General features: G+C 47.4%; 1 protein-coding gene across 6 annotated transcripts in view; it reads left to right on the top strand.

Moving 5' to 3' along the window:
• ZBTB7C (zinc finger and BTB domain containing 7C) overlaps positions 1-27,268 on the top strand; it is a 367,127-nt gene that overhangs the window by 60,443 nt on the left and 279,416 nt on the right. For 5 of the 6 annotated variants that reach the window (XM_032259404.1, XM_032259401.1, XM_032259403.1 and 2 more), the window contains exon 2: positions 11,458-11,683. The exons of the other annotated variant lie outside the window; for it this stretch is intronic. The gene's annotated coding sequence lies outside the window, so the exon portion shown is untranslated. The remainder of the gene's footprint in view (positions 1-11,457; positions 11,684-27,268) is intronic. 6 annotated transcript variants of the gene reach the window in all.

Raw genomic sequence — 27,268 nt, 5'->3', positions numbered from 1 at the left:
TATAGTTTGCGTCTGGTGGTACTAGGTGGGCATTATGCAAGAAACTAATCCAAAAAAGATGCAGACTTGAACTTGGTCCTCTCGATGTAAAAAGAATATTTATCTGCTCTTCTCTGCCATTTCCTTCATCCTTGCCCATTTTATATTGGAAAATATACCGAGGGGGAAAAAGATTTCTTTCTTTAGTCCTCCCTCCCCTGATGGGTATGGCCAGGATGCTGTGACCCTTCGATTTGAAGGAGCCACTGAGCAAGCTGCTAATAGGTGTGTCTCAAGTTCTGCCAGCCAACAGCCAGCCAGCACCATGCCTAGGGCTGCATTAAAGCCCCCCTTGACCCTGTGGCCCCTGCTGTGCTCTTCTGCCACCTCACTGTTCCTATCCCTTCTGTGCCTCCCATCTGTCCCTCAGGGATTTTTTTCTGTTGGTCAGATGCATGTGTGTGTGAGAGCAGAGGGGCAGCAGACACAGCCAGGTGATGCATGTCCACTTAGGAACTCTTGGAAACTGGCCCTCCCCACAGGAATGATCTCACTGGCACTGTCTTAGCCTCTATGGTAGATCTGGAGCAGTGTTTTTTGTTTGTTTGTTTTTGAGGCAGAGTCTAGCTTTGTCACCCAGGCTGGAGTGTAATGGTGCAATCTTGGCTCACTGCAACCTCTACCTCCCAGGTTCAAGTGATTCTCCTGCCTCAGCCTCCCAAGTAGCGGGGATTACAGGCTTGTGATGATGATCACGTTGTGGTCACCACCTGAGATGTTGATCACTACCTTTAGGGGTCTGTCCTGCAAACCCTGACTCCATGAAAGATGAATACATACACTCCATACACAAAGTACAGTGAACAAGTGGGCTAGGGAGGTTGTCAGATGCTCTCAGAGGGTGATTGCAGCTATCCAACTGCCACTAGCTGTTTTTCCTCACATTCATTCAGTATAGATTTAATGACAGAAGTTCTAAGTCAACACACTTGTGGATGATTAACATGGTTAAAAGAGTGATTTTACCAATGATGAAAGGTTTGGTTCTGAGGCCCAACGCAAACACCAATAATGGGTAATCCCCCTTCCACCTCCCCCTGAGAGGACCATCCGGCACAAAGTTTACATGAGTAAACAAATAGTTAGAGACAAAGGAATGTGGGGTAAACAGGATTAAATGGGGAACCTACTATTATCCTTAATCTTCACCCTATGACCTAATGCTCTAAGGTAAGAGCTGGCTGCCTTCAGCCTGTTTGATTATTACAAGTTAATGAAAACCTTTCAGCCTTCCAAAAGATTTGAGATTATATCTTATAACTTTCCCTAATATTTCCCTTAATATTTTGCCAGCCACCCTGAGTGAATTTCAACACAGGCATGTGCCACCACGCCTGGCTAATTTTTGTATTCTTAATAGAGATGGGGTTTCACCATGTTGGTTAGGCTAATCTTGAACACCTGACCTTAGTGACCCGCCCACCTTGGCCTCCCAAAGTGCTGAGATTACAGGCGTGACCCACCACGCCCAGCCTAGAGCAGTGTTTTTATTGATGAGATGGCAGGGTCCTCTGGAACAAAACAGCCAGGCAGCCACGGGTCCTTGCCCTAGTGGGGAACTGTGGTCTGCAGGGAAGTGTGGCAGTGAAGCAGGTGCACTTTGGAATCAGGTAAGTGAGGATTTGAATCCAGACTCTGCCTCTATAAGCTGTGTGACCTTGGCTGCTTACCCATTGTAAGCCTCACTTTACTTGTCTGTAAAACTGAGAGCTAGACTCGGACCTGGATGACGCCAGGGATGTATAAGGCTGGGGTTGAATTCTGAATCTGAGCTTGCCTTCTAGTCTGGCTCCTATGGTGACGTCAACTCCTAAGAGTGTATAAATCCCCACTCCTGCATCCCCCAGGTGGCAAAGCAGAAGTAGATGTCAATTCATGGGCAGGGTTGTTGTGATGACTGCAATAAATTAGCCTTGGAAAATGTCTGGCTCTTGGTGGTTATTATTTTGCAAAGTTCATGCTATTTTATAGCCTTGGCTCATGTCTTTGCTACCATGCTGCTCTCTGGGCCAGGCCAACAGGCTGTGGGCTTGCAGAGGCCTCTGCACCTGCCTCCCAGGCCTCCTCAGCCCTGATTCCTGCTTTTTTGCACGATGACCTCAGCATCTTGCAAACCATCTCCCACCCCGGTCTCCCACCCCGGATGATTTTGCTATTTCATCCCCAGAACCTTCACCTGGAGCCTGGACTTTTCATAGGTATTAACATCACTCAGAATGGCCCACCTCCCTGCTTGAAAACTCCGATTCTCTTTTGTAACCGCAATTTCCAGGCACTTTGCTGGCTCCATCCCTGATTAGGGAGTTCAGATGTTTCAGTGGAGTCTTGGTAGGGTTGGTGAGAAAGCAGAGGTTGGCTGGGTCAGGTAAAGGAAGAGGCTGCTTACCCCATAGCATGTGGAGCCTTGGTGGAAGCTGGGCCTGCTTAGGGGGCCAAGACAGAGGCGGTGGGGTGAGGATTCGTGCTGTTTGACTGGGAGAGGAGGGAGTAGGTGTTGCGCTGCCCATTGGTTCTGGGTCTGGGGAAGCCTGCCTCTAACCTCCTGCCTCTAGAGAGCTTCCTAGGAGAAATGAGGAAAAGAAAGCCTCAACTGAGGAATTATGGTATCTTTTATGGGAAAAAGCAATCAGCAAGAGCATATTGAAATTTGGGGATCATGGCTGGGAGCGGTGGCTCATGCCTGTAATCCCAGCACTTTCAGAGCAAGGTGGGCGGATCACTTGAGGTCAGGAGTTTGAGACCAGCCTGGCCTACTTGGTGTAATGTAGTCTTTACTAAAAACAAAAATTAACAGAGCATGATGGCGCGTGCCTGTAGTCCCAGCTACTTGGGAGGCTGAGGCAGGAGAATGACTTGAACACAGGGGGCGGAGGTTGCCATGAGCCTAGGTGACAGACCAAGACTCTATCTCAAAAAAAAAAAAAAAAAAAAGAAATGGAAATCACTCTGTAGAAAAGGGTGATGCTAGAGATAAGAGAGTTGAAGTGAAATTCTAAATCTGAGTTCACTTTCTCATCTGTCCTCCATGGTCAGTTAGCCCCGCTCTGGGAAAACCAGCCATTGAGACAGAAGGAGGCAGCTGTCTAGTGACACTCCACTTATCCAGAGACCAGCCTGCAAGCAAACTCCCCTTTCCAGAACACAGACACAGATGGCAAAGTCAGGTAAAAGGGCCTCTGGTTAGCAAAAATGGCTAAAGCCTGGCACCTGATTTCCAAGAACACCCCGCCCCCACCCTCACTCAGAGACCCAGGGTTGCCCAGCCTTAGGGGAACCCATTTTCTCCATTAGAGGTACGGGAAATGGCTTGAGACAGGTGTTCCCAACTGGGATGTGATCCATGGGAGGCTGACCATTGGGAAAAGGCAGATAGAAGAAGAAAAGCAGAGAGGCAGAGACAGATGCTCAGCATGGCAGAGAGCCCCGTGTTGGTGGCAGAGGGTCAGCAAGACAAGGTTCAGTCATGTTCAGCGTCTCAGTCCTTCAAGTACTTTGTAGAGTGAGGCTAGGGCAGAAGGTACACAAATTTTAGGGTTTATATCCTTTGCCACAAAAGGAAAAGAAGCATGTAAACATTAAAAAAATACTTTATGCAGTAGGCTTAAAAATAAAATATATTTTGTGGCTTAATGAGGCAATGTTCAGTTGTCTACAAAATGGTTGTTTGTGAAATATCTCACCTGTGTGACTAGATAAATGGTTGTTTCTACTGGCATCATAGAATATGAGAGCCAGATAGGACCAAGAGATCCCATAAACTGATTTTAACATTTTTCTAGATCATGTAATTGAAGTTCAGAGATGGGAAGTGATTTGCCCAAGGTCCCACAGCCAGATGGCAGCAGAGCTGGGCCTTGCACTTGGTTTGCCAGAGTGCAACATGGATCCAGGAACTGGGCAGCCGGGCTAGGTCCAGACACTGTACCTCAGCCAGGATCAGCCAGACTGGGGCTGGGACCCCCTCCAGCCTCGCAGAGGTCAGAGCCAAGGCTTAGCTGGTGCACTGGGGGACCTGAAATACCTGCTCAGGAGCATGCTGAAGAGATAGAATGAGATAGAGGTCTGAGAATGTGGGGGGCAGTGCTGGTATGGCAGGAGAGCTCAACAGAAGTTCACAGGGCACCTTGGGGGGTGGGGAGTTGGGAGTGGGGTGAACATGTCCAATTCCTAAGTGAACGCTGAGGCTGCAGTTCTAGAACAGTCCACCTCTATGCATGTCAGAAACCAGTTTGAAAGGTAGCTTATAGCCCTGAAACAGGAAACAAAGAAGAAAATGCCAGGCACTCCTAGTAATCCTGCAGGAACCAGCTCCTGCAGTCTGATTTTTGCTATTTCCTGTAAGAAAGGGCTCCAAACCCAGGCTGTCCAGGGCACACCTACGGCAGCTTCTTACTGAACAGCTATCCACAGCCTTCCTATTTTTACCCTTAATAACTGTAAGCTCAGGGTTACCAAGGTCTTCCTGTTGCTATAGTGAGAGGTGATAGCACCAGCCTTCCGAAGCGCTGGACCCTTGGCTTAGAGGAAAAACAGAATCTGGGTTGCTTTATTTTTGGGTTTGACTGAGAAGATTTAATGCACCATTTTCCAGCCTTTGCAACAATGGCAGTTTGTGCTTAAAATACAGAAACCCTCCATAACAAAGAATAACTGGCGATTTTGAGGAGTGGACATCAGAGAGCAGATAGAAGATAAATTTTAAATTACAAAAATGATAAAACTTCATCAAGAAAACCCAGAAAATGACAAACAAATAAAAACACATGTTGTTACATTACCATAGCACAGCCTTCATGGTCCTCGTGAATTATAGCCCTGCTATCAGCCTTTTTAAACATGCATTTGGCAGTGTTGAAGACATAGTATCCATATATTTGGTAGTCTGCTATTTGAGTTAACATGCCATAAGCATTCTTCTGTGTTACTGCATTATCTCAATAAGCATTATTTTTATTGGCTGGCTAATGTCATAATTTCATAAAGCATTCTCCTACTTTTCCTCTTTGTCTCTTGAATCCACACTTGGTTTCCATCATATCATCTCTATCGAAATTCTACTGCTTCTCTGATTTGGATAATTGGCCGGCCTTTCTCTTTCTCCCTTTCCCAGTCCCCTCCCCATACACATGCCAGGACTTCCTCCACTCTGCAGCCTGGCTAATCAGAAGGTGATCCCAGACCAGTAGCATGGGCATCCCCTGGGAGCTTGCTAGAAATGCAGACTCTTGACTCCACCTGAGACCATTGAACAGCACCTCCACTGGGACAAGATCCCCAGTGATTCACAAGCACATAGAAGTTTGACAAGCACTGATCTAAAACACTCTTCCCGGCCACGTGTGTTGGCTCATGCCTACAATCCCAGCACTTTGGGAGATTGAGGTGGGTGGATCACTTGAGGTCAGGATTTTAAGACCAGCCTGGCCAGCAAGATGAAACCCCGTCTCTGCTAAAAATACAAAAATTAACTGGGTGTGGAAGCTTGTGCCTGTGATACAATTCACGAGGCTGAGGCAGGAGAATCACTTGAACCTGGGAGGCGAAGGTTGCAGTGAACCGAGATCATGCCACTGCACTCCAGCCTGTGCGACAGAACCAGACTCCATCTCAAAAATAAATTTAAAGAAATACGTAAATAAATACAACACACATCCCCATGGCTCCAGGGTAGAAGCCCCACTCCTAGCCAGGTGCACAGCCTGCTGAGTAGAGACCAAAGTGGGCAGGGGGAGGGAGTGCAGAGGGAAGGGGCTAGGCCAGTAAGACAATCTGCAGGTGGTAGGCAGCTGTGAGTCAGGAACTTCAGGGAGGTTGGGGGAGGGGAGGAGGCCCGTTAAGCAAGTTCCAAAATCTATATCCGCAGATGATGCAAGATTGAAAACTGGGAGCCCAACAGACTATCAGGGGAAGGAGTGTGGGCTTAGGCAGCGCAGCCACCACTTCTCACTCACTCTTGTTTCACAGATGAAGAAGCTGAGCACAGAGAAATTCAGTTGCTTACCCAAGGTCACACAGGTAATTGGTGGTGGGGCTGGGATACAAACCTGATTCCACAGCCCACACTTCTTAACCAGCTGGCAGTGCAGACTCCAGAGTGTGGGCTAATAGAGGAAGAAGAAAGGAACAAAAAGATGTTAAGTTCCTACAATGAGCAAGTGCCGTTTTATTTTAACTCGTTTAGTATTTACAACAGCCTTTGGGTGTGGGTGTTCTTACCCTACATTATAGATGAGGCGGTGATCAGCAAGTTACTGGAGTTCACAAAGTTACTAACAGCCAAAGTGAGGATTTGAACCCAGTACATTTTAGGTACCAAATTGATGCGCTTTCTACTTTGCACACTTCATTAGCAAGCTGTAGAGTTGGTCTCTACCTCTCCGAACAGCTTCTGTCCTTTCTACCTGCCCCCTAATTTTAAGACCCTACCTCCAAGATTTGCCCTGTGTTTGTCCCCACCATGAATAGATTGAAGGAATTTGCCCAGGGACAAATTTCTACTCACTGTTCATGGTGGGGACAAACTCAGGGCAAATCTTAGATGTTTTTCCTCAATCCTTAAAATTAGGAAATACTAGGACTAGAAGGTATCTAAAGGTACCTTCTGTAAAATGATGCAGTAAGATCTAGTACCCTCTAGTACTAGAAGGTATCTGGCTTAACATTTAATCTAACTGTATCATTTTACAGTTAAGGCAACTGAGTCCCAGAGAGCGCAAGCAACTTACCTAAGGTCACACAGCCAGCTGGTTACAGAGCCAAGGTTGATGGAATCAGTGGTCTTTTCTTGATGCTGGACTGTGTTTGTACCTGGTGGCCTGAGCGTCCTGGGTCTCCTTGGTGCACTGCCAGGCCAGTCAGCAGGTACTGTCAGGTCACTAAGTCATCACTTAAGCATAGGCTAGAGGATGCAAAGGATGAAACTCCATTAAAAAGCGATGAACTTATTTTATATCTGCTTGCTGTTAAAAATCCAAACAGTGTAGAAGTGTGTCCAGGAACACTTGAAAGCACCTCCCTCCCTCTCGGTCCTCCCCATTCCACTCCCCAGGGGTAGCCACTTAAGAGCGCTGTCTCCAATGGCTCCTTAATTTTCCTGCCAGCCGTTGGGTTGTGTAGGACCCATGCCACAGCAAGGCTATTTTTAACAAGCATCCCAGGCTTCAGGGGGTTGAGGAAAGGGGAAGAAAAAAATATTCCATTTGTATATTTTTAATCCGTGCACATTTGAGCAGGCAGTGGCTTTCCTGTCCCTCCTGCCAAGGGTTGTGGGCAATTGATTAGACTCTCTAGGTGTGGGGTAATCCTTTCTCTTCCCCTAATAAGGCTGGAGGGCCAGGGAGGGGTTCGGGGATGTTTCCGGGGACGATGGCCGTCTCAGCTGGCTGCCTCCTGATCCTGCCTGCCCACAGCCCTCTCCCTCCTGGCAGCCTCGAAAATCCTGGCTGGGTCTCTGTGGCAGAGAAGGCCTGGGAACCTGACTCTTTGTGCCAAGCTCATATTTAGAAATGTCTCCAGCCAGACATTGGCCTGGGTCCCACTTGGGTTCTGGGCAGGGGGTGCAGTCACATGTGCTGCCTTTGAGTAGGCAGCTTCTGAGTGGGCAGCAGACCACTTTGAATATAAACACAATCCCTTTATGCAGACCAGCTGGCATGGGAGCCTGTGCTCCTGGGTCCTGGAGGGGGCAAGCTCTGGTAGACGGATGGACAGTAGGGAGAGGGAAAAAAGATGTCACAATGCTTAGACTGGGAAAAATGGTGGTGGGGGGCACCCAGCTCCCTGATCCCATCAGCCCCTATCCATTTTCTCCACCTCTTTCCTGAGTGTCCAGGGCACTGTTCCTGCCTGAATAGGGGGCCTACAGCCCCCTAATGGCCCTGATCGACCCTTTTTTTCCTTCCCACCTCATGCATTCCCCAGTCTCTGGGACAAGAGTGAGGCCTCGGAGGGAGGACCCCAAGGCAGGGTCTTGCTCCATCTCTCCCTCAGCATCTCCAGATCACACTTCTAAAATGTGGCCCTGGGTGTCGCCATCTCTGAGGGCTTGTTCAGTGTTGACAGTGAACCATTCCACAATTTCTTGTTCACCCCGTGCTCTTTTCCATGACAGTGCATGATGATGGTTGAATTAGACCAACTGATCCCAGCTTTAAATAGTAGGCCCCTAAGGTAACACGCATCATGCTGCAGCCCTGTGAAAACTCTCCTTTCTTTTACAACAGTTCTTTTAAGGAGAGTCATTCACTCATGCCTCAGATATTTAATGAGCACCTACCAAGGGCAGGCCCTGTGCTGTCACCAGCCCTACAGTGACGAATAAGACCATCTCACTGATGGGTGATGGGGTGGGAGCCTGTCTGCTCTCCTCACATCACACCTCTGCAGGTCTTCCCTGGGGACTGAAGTGGCTTGCTCACTCAATTCAGCTCTCTGGAGAGGAGGCTGCTTTCCTGCAGCTAAATCTTCAGAGAGAATCCAAATGCAGCCACAGGACTTGCCTCCTACAGCCTGAGACTGAGCCAGGCTACGTCCTCGGGCCCCTGGCAGCTCCACCCCTCCCTGTCCTATCCTTCCTTCCTCTGCCCACATCTCTGGGGGAAAAGAGCTCCAAGAAGGGGTCAAGAAGGCTGAACAGATATCTTCCTTGTATCTCCCAGGAACAACATGATAGATACAAAATCACAGACTGGCTGACTGGATGGGTAAATAAACAAGTGAGCAAATGAATGAAGGAACACATGGAAACTCAGTTCCTGCTCCAAAGGCACTGAAAATTCAGATGAAAAGAAATGGCTTGTAGAATGGTGGCACTGTAGGACTGAAGGGGGCCCTCGGGAATAGACTCACCTTCTTTTATGGGAAAGGAGCTGCAGGCTCAGAGGAGGGGGGCTGCCTGCGACAGAGCGCAGAGGTCAGAGGATGGTGAGATCACCAGGGTGGTGAGATCCAGAAGTGAGTGCAAGGGTTCCCTAAATGTGCCTCGTCCTTGGGAAAAATTGCCTTTTCATATGGTTGGGAGTGGACGGTGTAATTTTTCTTCGAGGGTTAATTGTTTTGCTGACAGCACAGATAATTAGGAATGAGAATCCCGGAGTGAGGGTGACAGCACCATCTGCTGTGAATATGTTTCAACCCCACCTTGCAGGAGAGCTCGGAAGTGTACCTATCCTCCCCCTCCCCACCTCAACAGAAATGAATGTGCTGTAGTTGTTTGCTTCTGGGGCCACAGCTGCCAGGCGACCTACAGCCAGTGGGGGTGGGATGGTAACCAGCCTCTTAAGGGCGTCATTTCCTCTCCTTCCTCCATGGCATCTACTGCATGTAGCAGGGCTCACTGAAAGCCCCAAGGCTGAATGAGTATGCATGGACAGCCTGGGACAAAAAACGATGGTGCCAAGGGGCAGATTTTCTGATCCTCCCTGAGCCTGAAGTCTAGTCCTCTGTTGACTAAAGGTGCGCATGTGGGGCTGCACTGAGCTACATGCCTGCCATTACGATTCGGAGTGATTTTCCTGCCAAACTCTATGGATTTGTCGCCTACCCTGGGTTTCCTGGCCTTTGGCCTATGCTACTTGTTCCAGAAGGAGGTTGGCCCCGCCTTTCCTTGGTAGGTAGGAATGTCCTAGGTTGTGAGTTTCTATATCTCAAGAAAAGAGCTGCTTTGGAATCAAGCAGACAATCCCATTGTCCAGGAGCAGCTGAGATCTTTCGTCAAATGGGCAGACTTTTATGTTTCTTTTTCATTTGTATTACTTAAGAATATATTCCATACATAAAGAGTATATGAAATGTATATGTGCCTTTTGAAGATAATAATAATTGTTTTTCTCTTTCAAAGGGGCTTCTGACCTCTGTTGCTTTGCACAGAAGTGACTTGGAGCCTGAGCTGTAGAGGGCCAAGTTGCTGGGAGGCTCAAGGTCAGCCTAGCCTCTCCCAAAGCAGTGGCTGTTTATCGCGGCCAATTTCTTTGTGCCTGAGCTGCTCCTGTTAACTAGAAGGCTCCGCATTCTTGTCTTTCTTATTAATCACTCTGCTATCTCTGTGCTTTCTCCTCTTAGACTCTCCTATCAGGGAAGAAACCAAAAGCATGATTGTTCTCCTCTTCTCCCCATCCCTCATAGCAGGGCAAGCCAGCCAGTGTCCCCCTCCTCCTTCCCATTCCCACTCATTCCCCACCCGCCAGGTGACTTGGAAGGAAGATGAAATGAACCTAGGACCAATGAGCTTGCTGGAAAGAATGATAATTGGCTGTTTCACTTACTTACTGTGTGACCGTTAGCAAGCTTTTCGAACTCTCTGTGCATCTGTTTCCTAATCTTTCAAACAGCCCTTCACAGAACTACTGAGAAACTAAATGGATCCAATGGATGCAAAAGCCGCTTGAAGAGTCTATAATTATTATATATGTGTCCCTTCCTTCTGCCACTCTCACTCCTGTCCCTGGGGCGTCCTCTTGTCTGCAATGCTGGGCGTCCTGGTGGATGTTCTTTGTCTGCCATAGCCTCTTCTCAGTAATGGGCCCACAGAGGCCTAGAGGAGCCCATGGTTGGGGTAGAGCTGAGAGTCACAGCCAGGTGGGCAGCCCAGGAGCCCATCCCTTTCACCTGCAAGAGCTGGAGGCTGTGCCTGGTCAGAGGTACAGGGCTGTAGCCAGCTTGGACTTGCCCAGAGATGGGCAGACCTCCAGGCTGGGGTAGGCTGCTTCAGCCAGAAGCACTTTGGCCCCTCCTGACGGAGTGTAAGCCACAATCTTGCCTAGGAAATGTGATGTCTCCGTGGAGGCGGTGTCTCTGTTTCTCATCCCAGCAAGGTTTGTGTCTCCACTTCTGTCTCTCACTCTGGAATAAAGAGCTATGAAAAGATGGTCATCATCACACATAGGTGCAGTATCCTACCTGGAGCCCCCCAGAGTATAGAACACCAGAAGCCTCACTTGGAGGACCTGGGCTAGAAAAGTTGCGGAAGGTTCCACAGAGATGTGTCTTTGCACCTCTATGTACATCTCACAGCTGGAGCGAGAACATCCGCCTCCTTTCTCTTTCCTGGGGTGATGGAACAGCATGAGGTTCTGTTGGTCAATCTGGGCTAAACTCTGAACGATGTCTAGGGTTTGGATGCAGGATTAGAAGTGAGTCTTTCAGGCAGATGAAAGGAAATATGCAGAGGAAGGAAAGGAATGAAGGGTGTGTGTGCATTTGTGTGCAGCGGGTGTGTGTGTTGAGGTCTGAGCCTAGGTTGGTGGGCAGGACACTGCCAATGAAAACCCTGGATGAGATAAAGTTGGTATAGTCATAAAGAACTACAGGCTCTAATAAAAAAGAGAAAGAGGAGGATGGCTAGAATTTGCAAGAACAGCTAAAACCTGGACATGTATTTCTGTCCCTGGTAGATGACCGAGGCCTCTGTTCTTCCTGCAGATCCCCTCTGAAGCAGCTGGGAGCTCAGAAGCTCTCTCCATCCCTGAGGAGTGGGTTAGCCACAAGAGCAAGAAGTGATGGAGTGGAGTCCACCCAGCGCCTGAGGCATGAGCAGAATCCACACCCATTAGACCCAGAGCCTCAGAGTGGGAGGCTGCACTGCTGGGGAGATCCAAGAAGAATCAATACTTTGGCCCCTGGCGACATGTACACGGTGTAATGACAGGTAATGAACCTGAGGCTCGTCTATCCTTTATGAATGATATGGCAGGTAGGCGAATATATCAGCTTGCAGTAATCATAAAATGTCAACCCGTGGGAAGATAACTATGCAAACAAAGCACACTAACTCCTGATAAGATGATAGATGGAAGCTTTATAGTTATTAGTTTCTGCCCCATGCGCTTGCTGGAGCCAAGCACCGGAAGATTTAGCATCAGATGGGTTCACTTCCTATGCCTTATGGGAAGGCCTGATGCCTTTACGGATGTAGCATGTCGTATTTGAGGAACTCAAAGTAGCAAATCAAGAAGTCATTATTCCCCATCAGCTTCTGTGGGAAATGGCATTCAGGCCCGTGGAGAAACAGAGGCAGTGAGAAGCGAAGAAGCTCTTTCATTGCGTCCACGATGTGTGAGGGATAGATCTGGAGACCTGAGTGCTTGGGAAGCCTTCAGGTCTGGTTCAGATGTCTCAAATGACAGGTATGGTGATGGGTGGGTGGGTCCTGCTTGTAAAAAATAAAAAGGGTTTGTGTCTTCCATTCTTTCAAGAATGCCTGGGCAAGTAGCAGATGATTAAAGGTGGACGAGGTAATGAGTAGAGGTCTAGAGAGGACAGAAGGGTCCTGTCAGATTCCTTGGGTCTAGCAGTTGATCCAGGGAAGTCAGGCAAGCCTGAAAGCATCAAGCAAGTGTCTAGGACCTAGAAGGCAGGGCCTTGAGACTGGGAGGACACGGGCCAGCCATTAAGCTAGAGACCCTAAAGGTGAGTTCTGCCCAGTGGCAGAGCCTATTCCCGATTTTCCACTCTTCACTGTGTGCGTCATATGAGGTACCACCCTGGCAGCTTCCACTGTGGGGAAAATGGTAGGCTGGGGTGGAGGCAAAAATAGCTTGGGGCCTTGAGAAACTGACTGGGGCAAGGGGAGAAGGGCCATTGGTCTGGGGCAGGACGCCCAAGAGGGTGTGGTAAATTCCATTTCAGTGCAGGCCAGTGTCAGGGTCCCCAGGGTCAGAGCCAAGGGAAGGGGAGGGGCAGAACATTAAGACTTCTGGGTGGCCTTGTTCTAAATTAGGCAGAAAGAGTAAGTTGAAGAAGGAATCTAGAAAGCTGAGCCCAGCTCTAGGAAGTGGAAGTGGATCAACCACAGGCACTAGGTGGGCTCAGAACTGGACTCCTGTCTATATAAGGAAATGGAGGAAGAATTGAGCTCCAGGGTCTCTGGCCAGGGATAGTCAGGGAATGGCTATGCCTGGAGGGGCTGAGCTAGGGAGCTCGTAGCTCCACAGGGGCCTGAGCCTAAATATGACCTGTAGGTACTGGCCCTCGGCTATCTTCAGACCCCACCTCTGTGGGCAGGGCCGAACCTGGGGAGCATCATGGTGGGAGGTGATGGGGTACTGGGTAGGGGCAGAAAATATAGCCAAGGACTGGCTCTGTCAAATGTTCTCCTTTATGTTACCAATGTTTACTGAGTACCTGTTGTGCACTGAGCACTGTGCTTGTTGCCAGAAATGCAGAGAATGAGCTGCGGTCTGCTTCCAGGGGAGGGAGTGTGGAGCCTGGTCCAGGTCTTTGGAGGCTTCAAGCTTCTATCTTTAAAAACAGGGACAGTACTATCTCCTTCATAGACTAGTGGGGAGAATTAAAGAAAATAAAACATGTAACACACTTAGCACAGCAGCTGGCACCGTAATAAGTGATCAATACGTTTAGTTTGTTTCCATGATTCTGCTTTTGGAGAAGCTCACAGTCTGGCAGGGGTGAGAGCCAGGAAGGCTGGGAGAAGCGCCTTTTAACTTCCAGGGATTCTGACTGCTCACAGGGCCGGGGGCCTGGGCTTTGAAAACCGGTTATCAGAATTTCTCTGGCCACAGAAAATGTGGTTTAAGGTGGACCCTACCACTTGGAAATGGTGACTGCATTTAAGTGCTTTGGCAGTCGCTGGACACACAGGGAGATTGGAGGCAGGAGGGGTGGGTCCAGGAATTTAGAGAAGTGTTGAGAAAAGAGGACATTCTCTGAATGCTTGGAGAGTCTTGACTCCTTGTCTTCCAACTCAGAGGGAGGGATGTGCAGAAGCCAAGGCAAGACTTGTGCCCTGGAGTGGGCGGCCCAGTAGCCATTGGGGGCGGGGCTCAGATGCAAGCCATATGTGTCATTTTAAATGTTTCTGTAGCAGCATTTAAAAAAGTAAAAATAAGCAAGTGAAATTAATTTTAATGAGAGATTTCATTTAACTTAGTATGTCCAAATAGTATCATTTTAACATGTAATCAGCATAAGAATTGTGAATGAGATATTTTACATTCTTTTCATTCAAAGTCTGAAATCTACAGTGTATTTTATACTTACAGCACATCTCCAGTTTGGACCAGCCACATTTCAAGTTGGCTAGTGGCAACTGTGTTGGATAACACAGATCTAGACTCTAGAATATCTTTCCAAGGAGCACCCAGGGGCCAGGGCTCTCCTGAGCTAGACAGCAGGATTTACTATTATGTTCCCTTCTTATGAAATGTCTATAATGAATCTCTGGGGACATTCTCTTGAATAATAAGAGATGTCTTGAATCACTCGTTCTAGATGGTGACTTGTGTTCTCTGGAACCAGCTCTGACTACAGGTCTCAGCAGCTGGGTTCAGGACTCTGCCACTTGCTGGGTCTGGGACGTTCAGGCAGTTCCTGAAGGTCCCTGAGCCTCAGAAGCTTCCCTGAAATGGAACTAATAAATTCTATCTTACTAGGTAACGATGAGGACTAAATAAAATAATGAATAATTGCTCTGTGACACTCAATTTCAAGAAATAATTCTTTTATTTTCCTAAATCAAATGAAAACAAATTTGAGTTCTCCTATTGGCTAAGTGTGGCAGAAAGTTTCCTAATTGGCATTTCTGTAGTTCTGTCTCCACTCTTCCTTTGCATGAGAACCGGGCAGCTTTGCAGGTCAGCAAAAATGGGGTGGGGTGAGGCCTGGGCCTTAGCCCCAGGGGGTGACAGTTACTTCTGGTGCCCCTTTATCCAGACCTGTGTGGTCAGCTGGAGGAGGCAGGCCCCTGCAGCCAGCTGGTGCTCCATCTATGCCAGCTTGCCATAGGGGAAACTGGAGGGCCCAGGCCCCTATCTCTAGGGGGCAACGGCACCCAGGCACTGCACTCCAGTGGAGTGAGGGTTGCCAGCCACTCCAGGTCCTAATTCACCCCGCCTCTCTTGGGATCCAACCCAGGGATCCTTCTCTAAAAGCTCCATGTCCTTCGTGCCTCTGTCTCCTGCTTCCCAGGCTCAGTCTTTGAAATAAAATCCTGTTCCTACCTTACCATGTCCCCTTTCTTTTCCCAGAAAGAAAAATTCAGATAGCTTCACCTTAGGGTAGGAAGCCCAGATCATATTGTCACAAAATATGGCTGTTCTTTCTCGAACTGGAGGGAGTACACATTTTATTATCTTGTGAATGGCTACTCTGGCCGCTGGCCCCCAACGACAGTAGAAAGCAGTAATCGCTGCATAGAGTCACTGACATGGCGCCCTGACACATGTAGCTGGCACCTGGCCGGTGGCCACGAGACCAGATTCCCCTATGCCCAGCCCCATCTGAAGAATGAGTTAACTATTTCCTGCCATCTGGGGTTTACCTGAGCCTCCTGTGAAACAGTGTATGTGAAGGTCCTTTGTAAAGTTATCAAATGTTATTGAGACTCCTAGTTCCCTACCTGGGGCTGCTTTCTGGTCTGGGAGCTGAGTTGGAGGCTGCAGATTGGATTTAAAAGATGCCCCTTCTCCTGGCATCTCACGGCAGATGGTGCTGCCATAGAATTCAACTAGGTGCTTCCATGAGGTGCTCCTCCAGGTGCTCTATCCGCCGGATGCGCGCCTCTGAATTAACCCCTTGCCTCCTGTTCTCCTTTGGGAGAGGGGAAGTATCGGGGTGTTAGTGGCAGCAGTAGCATTTCCTGACATCTTTACTTCCCTCAGCCTATTGTGTGTGTGTGGTCTCTAGCCAGTCCTCCTGAGTTTGGAATCCACCCAGAATTGTGAAAGCCCATAGTCCATCCTTCCTGGGATTGAGAGCAAGCCGTGGATCTAAGTAAGTCCTGTAGCTCCTCCTTGCCTCCCTGGCTTGGGTCTGGTGAGGACTCTGCGATAGGGAATGGGGGCTCCAGGCAAATCCCATGTCCCCTGGGCCAGGCATGGAGGGAGTAGGATCAGGAGGTGCAGGTGGGTGACATGAAGAGTAACTGGGCTTAAGCTGCACTGGAATCAGGGCAAAAGTCTGCAGGACAAATGGAAATTCTCCAGGCCTGGGCATTGAGACAGCATTTTCAAGGCTGGGTCCACATTCGACTGTGTGTGGTTGGGTTAATGGCCTTTGATGCTCGCCGCATTGGTATTTGGGTCACTCGTGTTGCTGCCTCTCTAGACTAAAGAGCCCCCACCCCCTTTAGCAGCTGGCTGCCGCTTCCTGCTGGCTCTCCTGGGGCCCGAGCTCTCAAGGCTGTCACGAATCCTAAAAGAGTCCTTCAAACCAGTGTCACTGTGACTTAACATCTATTTCAAAAGATGATCTGTGGCACATTTGGGGGACAGTGCAGGGGGGCGTCACAAACTCAGGCACATTTGGATAAGGTTATCGACCTGGCTTTTTCTTAGTTTGCTATGTGACCCAGTGCAGATCTTTTAAGTTCCCCAGACCTTAATGTTCCCCTCTATTAAATGGGCATGAGAGCCTGTACTGCAGTGCTTTAATCCTGTTTCCCGGTGTACATGCACTCCACAAGTAAAAGGAGCTGTGGATCTTACCGGCCAAAGATTTGAGAGAATTCTGGCAACACTCTTTCCTCACTGAAAATTAGTCTCCTTATTGCTTCCTGGGAGTCCAAGGGGAGCAGCTTCTGTTATATCACCTTAGATTTTGCAGCAGGGAGAGGAAGAAAGCCACATTGCCCTTGACTGACAACCTTCATATGAGTATTTAACCATTTTAATTTTTCATGATTCTTCTGATAAAAATAGTACCTGACTAAAAACAAATACATTTGTATTTTCCATCTCCTTAATTAGTTTCTAATTTGGGGGTTCTTATTAGCTTAAAATCATCTTGCTGAAATGGTCCTTGGATGAAAAAAATGTGAAAACCACAATCAATTCTAGAGAGATCTTACTATTTAATTATGCTGATTGGAGCACTAGAGACCCCTGGTAAAACGAACCTCTCAGAATAAGCTTGATTTGTGTAATTTGGTTTTTAAAAATTGGGGATGCATATTTATCATGTTCAACTATGTTATTATTCTCCTTGAGATTCTGACTTGTCTTCTAAGAGACAAGGAGAAGACAAGGGGGAGGAAGCCATGGACTGTTGAGACCCCGGGACTTTAGCTCATCCCATAGAGTCACCAGTAGGGACTGGCCTGGAGGGAACACGAGGTCCTGGCTCACCTGGTAATTGGAAAATGGCTTTTCTAAAACAACAAACAAAGGAGAGGTAAAAGGTCACCAGAAAACAGACTAGGAAAGGGTAGACTGAGAATTTTGGGGCTGAATGGCAGGAGAGCATCTTCCGTGAAATCCTGGAAAATTAGCAAATCCTGGGTTAGAGATGTGTTTAGAACCAAATTCTAGAATATAATACAACTTTGGAGGCACTGGGAAGACCCAGTTGCTCAAAAAGATGTGCCTTCCATCATCCAAACCCACAAATCAATATATGCTTTCCTGCAAGAGGGACAGCCAGCTGCCATGTGAAAGGAAGGACACTGCACCCACCATAATGTTTTCTTGCCATGAAGCTGAAGCAATGCTGATGAAGTGATAGCTCTAACCACCAATTTATACAAGAGCCAAGGACTTGTGGAAGGCCATCACCAAGCTCAGACCAAGAGAAACTTCACAGGACCAATAACCTTATTTATCTAACATGGCTGATGTTCAGTGGGGAAAGGGGATGAGGAAGAGGGAATTGTTATAGATTGAGAGAATCTTAACAGATACACCAACCAAATGCAATCTATGAGTCTTGTTTGAATCCTGATTCAAGTCAACCTACCATAGAAGGACATGTTAGAGAGAATTCGGTTAAATATTAAGGAATTAGTGTTCATTTTTTAGGATACTGTGGCAATGTCATATACTGAAATAAATTCAGACAACATGATATGTCTAGAATTTTCTTTAAAATATTTCAGAAAAAAATTTCAGAATAAAAGATTTTAGAGAACAACATACACAAACATTTTGTGTCTGTTTGAACATTTCAGTGATTAAAAAAAGAGGAGTGGAAATGTTCTTACTAGCTGGCTGAGCCCTGAAATTTCACCATTAGGACTTTGTTTATGTAGCTTAGGCCTTTCTCTGCCAATAATGTACAGCTTGTCCCGGGAGCATGGTTTACCCTTCAGGAAAGTGAGAGTAGAGGAGAACATTTCCTCAGTACAGAATGCAGTAGGGTCCCATGCGAAAGGGAGAAGGCTGCACTGAACTAAGCCGAAAAGATTTCTTCAGAGTCTTGGTGATGCTAATATACACTGTACCTCTTATACGGGGATGGGCTATCGTAATGCAGCATACCCCAAAATTATCTGCTATGTGCTTCAAAGGAGATAGAAACTTTCAGTCCCTCCAAGGAAAATCAGAGTAAAGTTAAAAGCCTGGGTTCCAGAACTATTTCTGGTTACTCACTAGTCATTGGTCAGTCACTCAGATTCCACGCTGCATGAGCCTCAGTGTTTCTATCTGTAAAATGAACTTAATGTCACTTGTCACCTACCTTACAAAAATGTGACATGGCTTTGTACAGCATAAAGCCCAAGATTGAAGGATAAGTTGTGTGATTGTTATCTGGTGCCATTTCCTGAGACTGTGGTCCATAAACATTTCCTCAAGGCTCATGCAGCATGGCTCTGTCTACAGGGTGTCGTCTAAGACACAGAGGAGGTAAGACAAGTTCTCTGTACTTCGGGAACTCATGGTGGAATTGGAGAAGCAATGAAAATACACAGGGATAGGGGCGAGCAAAGCCCTCTAGCCCACGGGTCAAATGAGCAGCTCAGGTTCAGAGGAAAGGGGGCTCACTCTTGGCTGGGGTGGTGTGCTAAGGCTACCGGGTGGTGGTAACCCTTGACCTGGAAGTCTGGGGCAGATTTAGATGGGCTCTCCCTTTGCTATGGATCACTCGGTTGGAAAACTGCCCTTGCCTCCCCACGCCCACGTTCTGCAGCTGAGCACATAAACCCTGTTTGGATTTCGGTGTTATCTGACTTGGGGGCCCAAGCCCTCCCTATCCGGAGCTGGGGTAGTTGCTCCCCCTGCCCAGCCCTCACAGCCACTCCCATCTTCTCTTCCATTCTGTCTCCACCCCGTTTTCTTCTTCCCACCAGGACCCAGCAAGGCTGGGATTACTCATCCTGCCCACACTCACTCACTCCTGCCCTCTCTTTTAAGTTAAAAAAAAAAAAAAAAAAGAAACCACTGGGATAAAGCAACAAAATATGACTCAGACACCCAGGCCTTCATGTGGAAATGTTTATCGTCATCATATCACTCCTTAGGGCAGTGAGAGATGATAGACCCTAGTGGAAACATTGGAAAAGGCTGGCAGTGGTGACTTGAGCAGAGATGAGGGGATCTGAGGCACTCCAGGAAGCTGGCCCGGTTTCTTGGGTGCCAAGAGCTGTTTGGGGGCACTGACTCACCTCACTGAGTATGCATGGAGTTATTCAGGATATGAATAGCAGGCCTGAGCTCTTGCTACCTAAAAGCCCACATCAACCTTGAATTTGCACAGCAGAAATGAAAGAGAAGGCCCTAGAAAAGGATGGCGCTGTGGTAGAGACCTCAACCAAGTGCATCCCATGCCCAGGTACCCTGCTGTAGGCCATGCCCTGGTACCCTGCTGTAGGCCATGCCCTGTCCTCAAGAGCCCTAGACAGAGCCTAGTTCCCTCTGAGCTTGTTAGAATGCTATGCATAAGCTATTGCCAGTGTTGATATTCTGGGAAAGGACTTACTCAGTGCCTGACACAGAGGTGACCCCCACTGTGGACTTGCACAGCAACCACAGAACCTCAGCTTTGAGCTCAGAGAGCCCTGATGTTGAGTTCTGGCTCTGCCACTTGGGGATGGTGACACAGTCTCCCTGAGCCTCACTGTCCTCAAGTGTAACATGGGGAAATCCCATCTCCCTCCCGGGATTGCTGTAGGTGTGACATGTGATGACGTAGACAGCTCTTGAACCCAGTGAGCCCTCAACAACTTTTAGTTTTTGTCCCTCCCCACTCTGCCACTGAGGAGTAATAAGACATGGGACGAGATGCGCTGAGCCTCAGCTTCCTCATCTATTAAATGGAAATAGACTGCCTGTCCTACTGACCCTAAAGCAAGGGTTTAATGGACAGTGTTGGTACAAACACTTCAAGGAGTACCAAGAGTCAAACACTAAAGATGCACGCATGTGTATTCATATGTACAAACCCATATAATCCACATACACAAACTGCACCCAGATGACAAAAATCTCAGGGTGGCAAAATGTGTTTGCATCGTGGTGCAGGTGGTCTGGGAGGGCGGCAGGTCCCCGCACTGACTCTAGACTGGCTTGGGTTGTACTTTTGGTTGTTTGACTTCCCCAGAAGCTGTTTGTTTGTGGCATGGGGGCAGAAGCAGTGCCAACCTCTGCCAGTCAGCCTTGCACGCCCCGAGTGTGTCACTAACCACTTCCACAGACACAAAAAGGAAGGTTAAAAAATACCAGCAACAGGGCACAGGGGATCCAACAGGATGATGAGTTAAACCCTTTCTATGTTGCAAAGTGGTGGTCAAATGGGAGAGACCGCTGGGCCATCCAAAGCTCCGTGGAATAAGAGGTTTAATAATGCTTGTTAATTGATCAATGTGCTCCCTGCCATTTTGGCTGCCTTTTGAGGAGATGATGATGATTATTTTTATATTACAGAGAGGCTTCTTAAAGAAGTCTTCTCTGACCCTGTGTTGCTTTTATGATTTAGAGAATATATCTTCTCCCAGCCCTGGTGGATAACAGTCAGGTGGCCACTGGGACTGAGACCAGCCATCCATTTACCCACTTATTCTAATTAGTTTTGTAACTCAGCACTCACTCTGGGCTTTGATTTACAGTTAATGGTTCATCTTTAAATGAACACTTGTCTGGAATCTTCCATCAGTCAATGGTTGACTTTTAGGAAGTGGTGGTATTGACCTGGCAGCCATGTAATGAATCCTGGAAAGTGAAATCTAATTTTTTTTGTGGGGGGCGATATTTCCACTGCTTTTTCCCTACCAGGCACATCAAGAACCCCCATCCCCCAAATATATGCTCATTTTAAGGCCATGTGGTACATGGAAAGAGCACAAGGCTATGAGTCAGGAGACAGGAGTTCCAGCCCAGCTTTGCCGTGAACTCACTGGGTGCTCCCAACTAAGAAAGTCACCAGACCTCCCTGGGCCTCATGTCCCCATCTCATGGATGGGGTAGGGTTGGGAGGGGAGTTCCTCCCCTGAGCCTCTGACTTACTTTGGATACCATTTGGGCCAGCACAACCAGGTGTATAGCAGGTATGTGGTAAATTTGAAAGATCTTTGTTCAAATAACAAAAATAATAACCGCTTTGTATAAGAAAAAAATAACAACATAGAAGTATTTAACTTCTATGAGAGAGTGAAGGAACTTGTGATGACACCCCCATCACCACAGATCATCGCTGTCTACAATTTAGGGAATTGCTGCACCTCTAGCCATATCCACATCTATATCACTGTCTATATCCATACTGTTACCATGGGTCTGGAAAATAGGTGCATATTAAACACAAATGGGATCAGACTAAATATGATGTTCTTCAACTTGTGTTTTCACTTAATATATTTTTTTAAAAACTGCTCATATATATGGCCGTAATTCTTTATAACATGGTTTTCTATAATATGGACACAATTTATTAATCAGACATAATTAATTTGACCTCATTTATGGACACCTGGGTAGTAGCAGTAACTTTTAATGAATTTGCTGTTTGGCTGCCCCCCTCCTCCTCCAGGAAGGGGTCAGAGAAGAGACAGGGAGGGGAAGAGCATGTTCGCACAGCTGAAGCCTCCATCCTCAGCTGAGGGCCTTGCCCTCTCACATCTCCAGCGATTCTTCTCCAAGTACTGTGGCTAAGCAATGCCAGGGTGTGGGGCATTGCACCCCCAGAATTTTGGCACTAGGGCCAAAGCTAGGAAGGAGACTGGGAACACAGTGAGGAAGACCCTGGGAGGGTGGGATGGGCTGTGGATCAAGTGTGCTGGGTAGGTAGGGGCCTGAGAATTTGAACACTGTGCTTAGTAGAGTGTAGTTGTTCCTGGAACCACAGGGTATCAGGAACTGGGATGATGATGATTCAGGGGCGGTCATGGAGCAGACATAGGCATAGCCCTCCAGAGAAGGGCAGGCCTTGAGTGGAACTGGCCTGGTGCAGGTCCCAGGCAATCCAGCCTTCCTGATCTTTGCCACAAAGAGACAGAGAGGCCAGGCCACTGTGACCCTGGGCAGACTGCCTGGCTGACCATGCTTTCTCTGCGCTCTGTTCTTTCCTCTTCCAGGCCAGAGGCTGGTGACTGACCCTCCACTTTCTGGGCTGATGTGAGGGTGGGATCCCAGGAATGGTACACTTGCATCTGTTTTTCTGAGAAGGCAGAAGGGAGCAATTTTTGGCTATTGCACCTGCAATAATTTGTGTTATTATTGCATTTCCTCTTGTGTTTAGTTGGATTACAATTTTTGAATAGGCAAAGCATTAAAATCAAATTTTTTTACAGAGGTATACACTAAGATTTCTTCCTCTCACCTCTGCCCTTTTCCACTCCATCTCTGCCCTTGTTGCTCCCATAGGTAACCCTTTATATTACTTTTGAGTTTATTCTTCCAGTGTTTATTTGTGCTAAAACCCAGAAATTCAAGTATGTATTATTAGTTTTCCATTTTACCCTATAAAATATAGCCTATTGTATATACTGCACCTTGCTTTTTTATTTCCTTAACCATATATCCTAGAAATATCTCCATATTAGTACAGAACAGTTCTTTAGTTTTCTTTCTTTCTCTTTTTTTAATTGCTCTGTAGTATTCCACTATATGCATGAACAGAGTTTCTTCTTTTTTTTTTTTGAGAAGGAGTATTGATCTATTGCCAGGCTGGAGTGCAGTGGTGAGATCCCAGTTCATTGCAACTTCCATTTTCTGGTTTCAAGCAATTCTCCTGCCTCAGCCTCCCAAGTAGCTGGGACTACAGGCATGCACCACCATGTCCGGCTAATTTTTTGTGTTTTTGGTAGAGACGGCATTTCACTATGTTGGCCAGGATGGTCTCGATCTCCTGACTTTGTGATCTGCCAGCCTCGGTCTCCCAAAGTGCTGGGATTACAGGAGTGAGCCATCGCGCCCAGCCAAACAGTTTCTTTAACCAGTCCCCTATGGAGGGACACTTGAGTCATTTCTAGTTTGTTTGATATTAAAAACAATTCTGCAGTCAGATGTCAGTCTGTATGTGTGTGTGTTTTTAATTACAGGGCACCCCCAATTTTTTTTAGAAGTAGGTAGAGGCTGGGTGTGGTGGCTCAGGCCTGTAATGCCAGCACTTTGGGAGGCCAAGATGGGCAGATCACTTGAGGTCAGAAGTTCAAGACCAGCCTGGCCAACGTGGTGAAACCCTGTCTCTACTAAAAATACAAAAATTAGCTGGGCATGGTAGCGTGTACCTGTAATCTCAGCTACTTGGGAGCCTGAAGCAGAAGACTTGCTTGAATCCAGGAGGTGGAGGTTGCAGTGAGCCAGGATCCCACCGCTATACTCCAGCCTGGGTGACAGAGCAAGACTCTGTCTCAAAAAAAAAAAAAAAAAAAAAAAAGGGTAGAATATGTGTCATCTATAAACGGTGAACAAGACTTGGTTCCCAGATTCTTATGCTCTGTCCCCCAGCACTTTAACTGAAACGTTTGCCAGGATACAGTGTCCTTTGCTTGCCTTCCTGGGCTGTTAGAAATAGTCTTGCTGTGATTTCCTACTGAGGTTTTGGTGAAGACTTATGGGTTCTGAATCCAGTGGTAGCAGTGGCTGTGGCCTGGACTAGTCAAAGGATGGATTCTAGTCCCTGATCTGCTACTGGTGAACTAGGTAACCGTACACAAGCCATTCCCTCACCTGTCACACAGGTGAGCTGCATGACCTGAGATACTTTCCCACGCTGACATTCCGTGGTTCTAGAAGCAATCAAATGGTGTTTTGCACACTGTTTAAATCCTCAGGGGGGTATCAAATCAAAAGTCACTTTCCCAACTTGGGGCCTTGTGCTGGCATTTCCTTACCTCCCTGGGTAGCTGGAGCAGTTTCTTCAATGTGAAATCAAGGCTTTGGTGAAGCTGGCCTGTGCGAGGTAATAAAATGATGCCCGTGTGCACATTCCTATTAGTCACTAAGTACATTCACTTGGCTGCAGATTTTTGAAGGCCTTTCATTGCTAGTGCATGAAAAAGGAGTATTTCACACATGTTTCACATTAGCCCTGTGATTTAGCTCCTTGGTGAATGAGAATCAATGCAATGGCCAACTGCCACCCGAGATTCCATTTATATTGCTTTACAGGCTGCTATGGCCACACCTTTGACTGTGACCTTGTCAGATCTGATAAGGTAATAGTAATAATAACTTAGATTTCCATTATGTGGCTTCTTTCCCTCTAAGGCATTCCTGTTGCACGTGTGCCTTCTTTGTTTTCCATCTGTGCTTGTCCAGAGTGGATCTGAGTCAGTCAGGGTCCTCAAAGTCCTCAAAGTGAGTTTCATCTTAGAAAGAGGTCTCAGGATCACTTATCAATTAATCAATTAGTAACAATCATTCAATCCCATACTGCCATGCACAGCACCCTTCCAAGTCATTGTGGCCAAAGGGAGCTCCTGACGTAGTCCCCACAGCCCTGGGAACTGACTCTGTCCTGTAAGCAGCTCTATTGTCCTTCTGTCCACCAGCCCTGCTTCCACGCACCCTTCCGCATCACATCCACGTCCAGAGCTCTGACCGCTTTGTGTTCCTGCCTCTGGACTCTGCCGCTTCTCTCTGCTCCTGAGTCATCCTGTGGTCCAGCTCACCACCACCTCCCCTGGACCAGCCCAGACGGGTCCGCCCGTGTTTCCTGCCACCATCCCCAGCCCAAGTCTTCACACAGCACTCAGGAATTGCTCTGCTAAGTATGCTTATCTGAGCATGTTGTTCTCTTCTTTAAACCCTCTCGTAGCCTCTTCTTGCTTTTAGGATAGAGGCAAGAAATTCTTATCAGGGCCCACAAGGTCTTGCTCCCCTCATCTGCCTCCTCTAGAATCCTCTTCCCTTTTGGTTTCTCTGCCCTTATGAACCTCCCAAAGGCCCTAATACCGTCACCTGAGGGATTAGGGTTTCAACATGTGAGTTTGGGGGGTATACACACCTTCAAACCATAGCATCGCCATTGTAAACAAATGTCTCATTTATTTACAATTGTAAATAGATGTTTAATATCTGCATCCTTACTGGAGGGTAAACTCCATGCCTCACTGACACCTGAACCCCCAGATCCTGGCTCAGTACATAGCAGTCTTTCCTATCTTAGGGTGGTATGCACACTGCTCTCTTGGGGTGGTGGCTTCCCTCGCCTTCTCAGGGTTGACTCCTGTTCACCTATCAGAGAGTAGCTAGATGGTCCCTTCCCTGGTCCTCTGGGCTGGGTTGGGCCCCCATTTACATGTGTCTTAGTCTGTTTGGGCAGCGGTAACAATACCATAGACCGAGAGTTCACAGACAACATATTTGCTGCTCGTGGTTCTGAAGCTGAGAGGTCCGAGATCAAGGTGCCAGCAGATTTGGTATCTGGTGAGGACCCACTTTCTCATAGATGGTGCCTTCCCGTATGTCTTCACATGGTGGAAGGGTCAAGGCGGCTCTCTAGGGCCTCTTTTATAAAGGCACTAATTCTATTCATGAGGCTCTGCCCTTATGACCTTATTACCTCCCAAAGGCCCGAATCCCATCACTTTTGGGATGGTGGTTTCAGCATATGAGTTTTGGGGCTATACCCACATTCAGACCATAGCATCACAGTTGTAAATAAAAGTAGATGTTTAATATCTGCCTCTTCACTGGAGGGCAATCTCTGCACCTCATTAACAGCTGAAACCCCCAATCCTGGCTCAGTGCATAGCCCACAGTAGGAGCATGTTAAATCGTTGGGTGAAGGAAGGGGTGAGCAAGCTGTGTCCTAAGGGGCAGGGAAATACAAAGGATACAGGACCCCCAGTGAACCTGCATTTTGTAGCAGCAAAATCAAAAGAATGGCGAAGTCATAGAACTGTAGAGGACTTTGGAGGTCATCTCAGGCCCACCCCCTGCTTTAAGGGAGGGAGTGCAGACCGTGGATCAGACCCACATGGGTGAGACCATAGGCTCCGAAGTCAAACCCCTTTGTCTTGCTGTGTGCTCCTGAGCAAGTTGCCTAACTTCTCGCAGGCTCAATTTCTCCAGCTATAAAATAGGGACAAAGCCTTCCCCAGAGGACTGTGGGGATTATGTAAGAAAATCCACAGAAGGCACTTAGCACAGTGCCAGCCCCGGATAAATGTTGGCTGGAGGGTGACATTGAGACCCAGAGAGGTTAGCCCTCCTTACAACACCATACCGCTCCTTAATGTAGAGCCTGGCTTTCTTTTTTTAAATGGATATTTTATTTTAATTTTTTATTTCCATAAGCTTTTGGGGAATAAGTGGTGTTTGGTTAAATGAGTAAGTTCTTTGGTGGTGATTTATGAGATTTTGGTACACCCTAGCAGTATACACTGAATGCAGTTTGTAGTCTTTTATCCCTCATGCCCTCCCACCCTTTCCCCCAAGTCCCCAACATCCATTGTATCATTCTTATGTCTTTGCATCCTTCTAGCTTAGTTCCCACTTATGAGAGAGAAAATAGGATGTCTGGTTTTCCATTCCTAAGTTACTTCACTTAGAGTAATGGTCTCCAATCCCATCCAGGTTGCTGCAGATGCCTTGAATTTATTCCTTTTTCTGGCTGAGTAGTATTCCATATGTGTGTTTGTGTGTGTGTGTGTGTGTGTGCACGTGTGTGTGTGTGTGTGTGCATGCCACAGTTTCTTTATCCACTCGTGAATTGACGGGGATTTGGGTTGATTCCGCATTTTTGCAGTTGTGAATTGTGCTGCTATAAACATGTGAGTGCAAGTGTCTTTTTCGAATGACTTCTCTTCCTCGGGGTAGATACCCGGTAATGGGATTCCTGGATCAAATGGTTGATCTACTGTTAGTTCTTTAAGAAATCTCCACACGGTTTTCCATTGTGGTTGTACTAGTTTACATTCCCACCAACAGTATAGAAGTCTTCTCTCTTCAGGGGATCCACGCCAACATCTATTATTTTTTGATTATCAGAGCTTGGTTTTCTGAACTGGCCACGAACTGAGCTGTCTCTCAGAAGTCCTGACATGATCCTTGCCCTCCAGAGGTTTCCAGTCACATTGCTATAGCACAGTGTTTCTTAGCCAGTGTAATTTTGCCCACCC

This window comes from Sapajus apella, unplaced genomic scaffold (genome assembly GCF_009761245.1).
Source record: "Sapajus apella isolate SASKATOON/1434 unplaced genomic scaffold, GSC_monkey_1.0 scaffold109, whole genome shotgun sequence".
NCBI lineage: Eukaryota > Metazoa > Chordata > Mammalia > Primates > Cebidae > Sapajus > Sapajus apella.
Note: the sequence above shows the minus strand (reverse complement) of the source record. Positions and strands in the feature narration are given on the sequence as shown.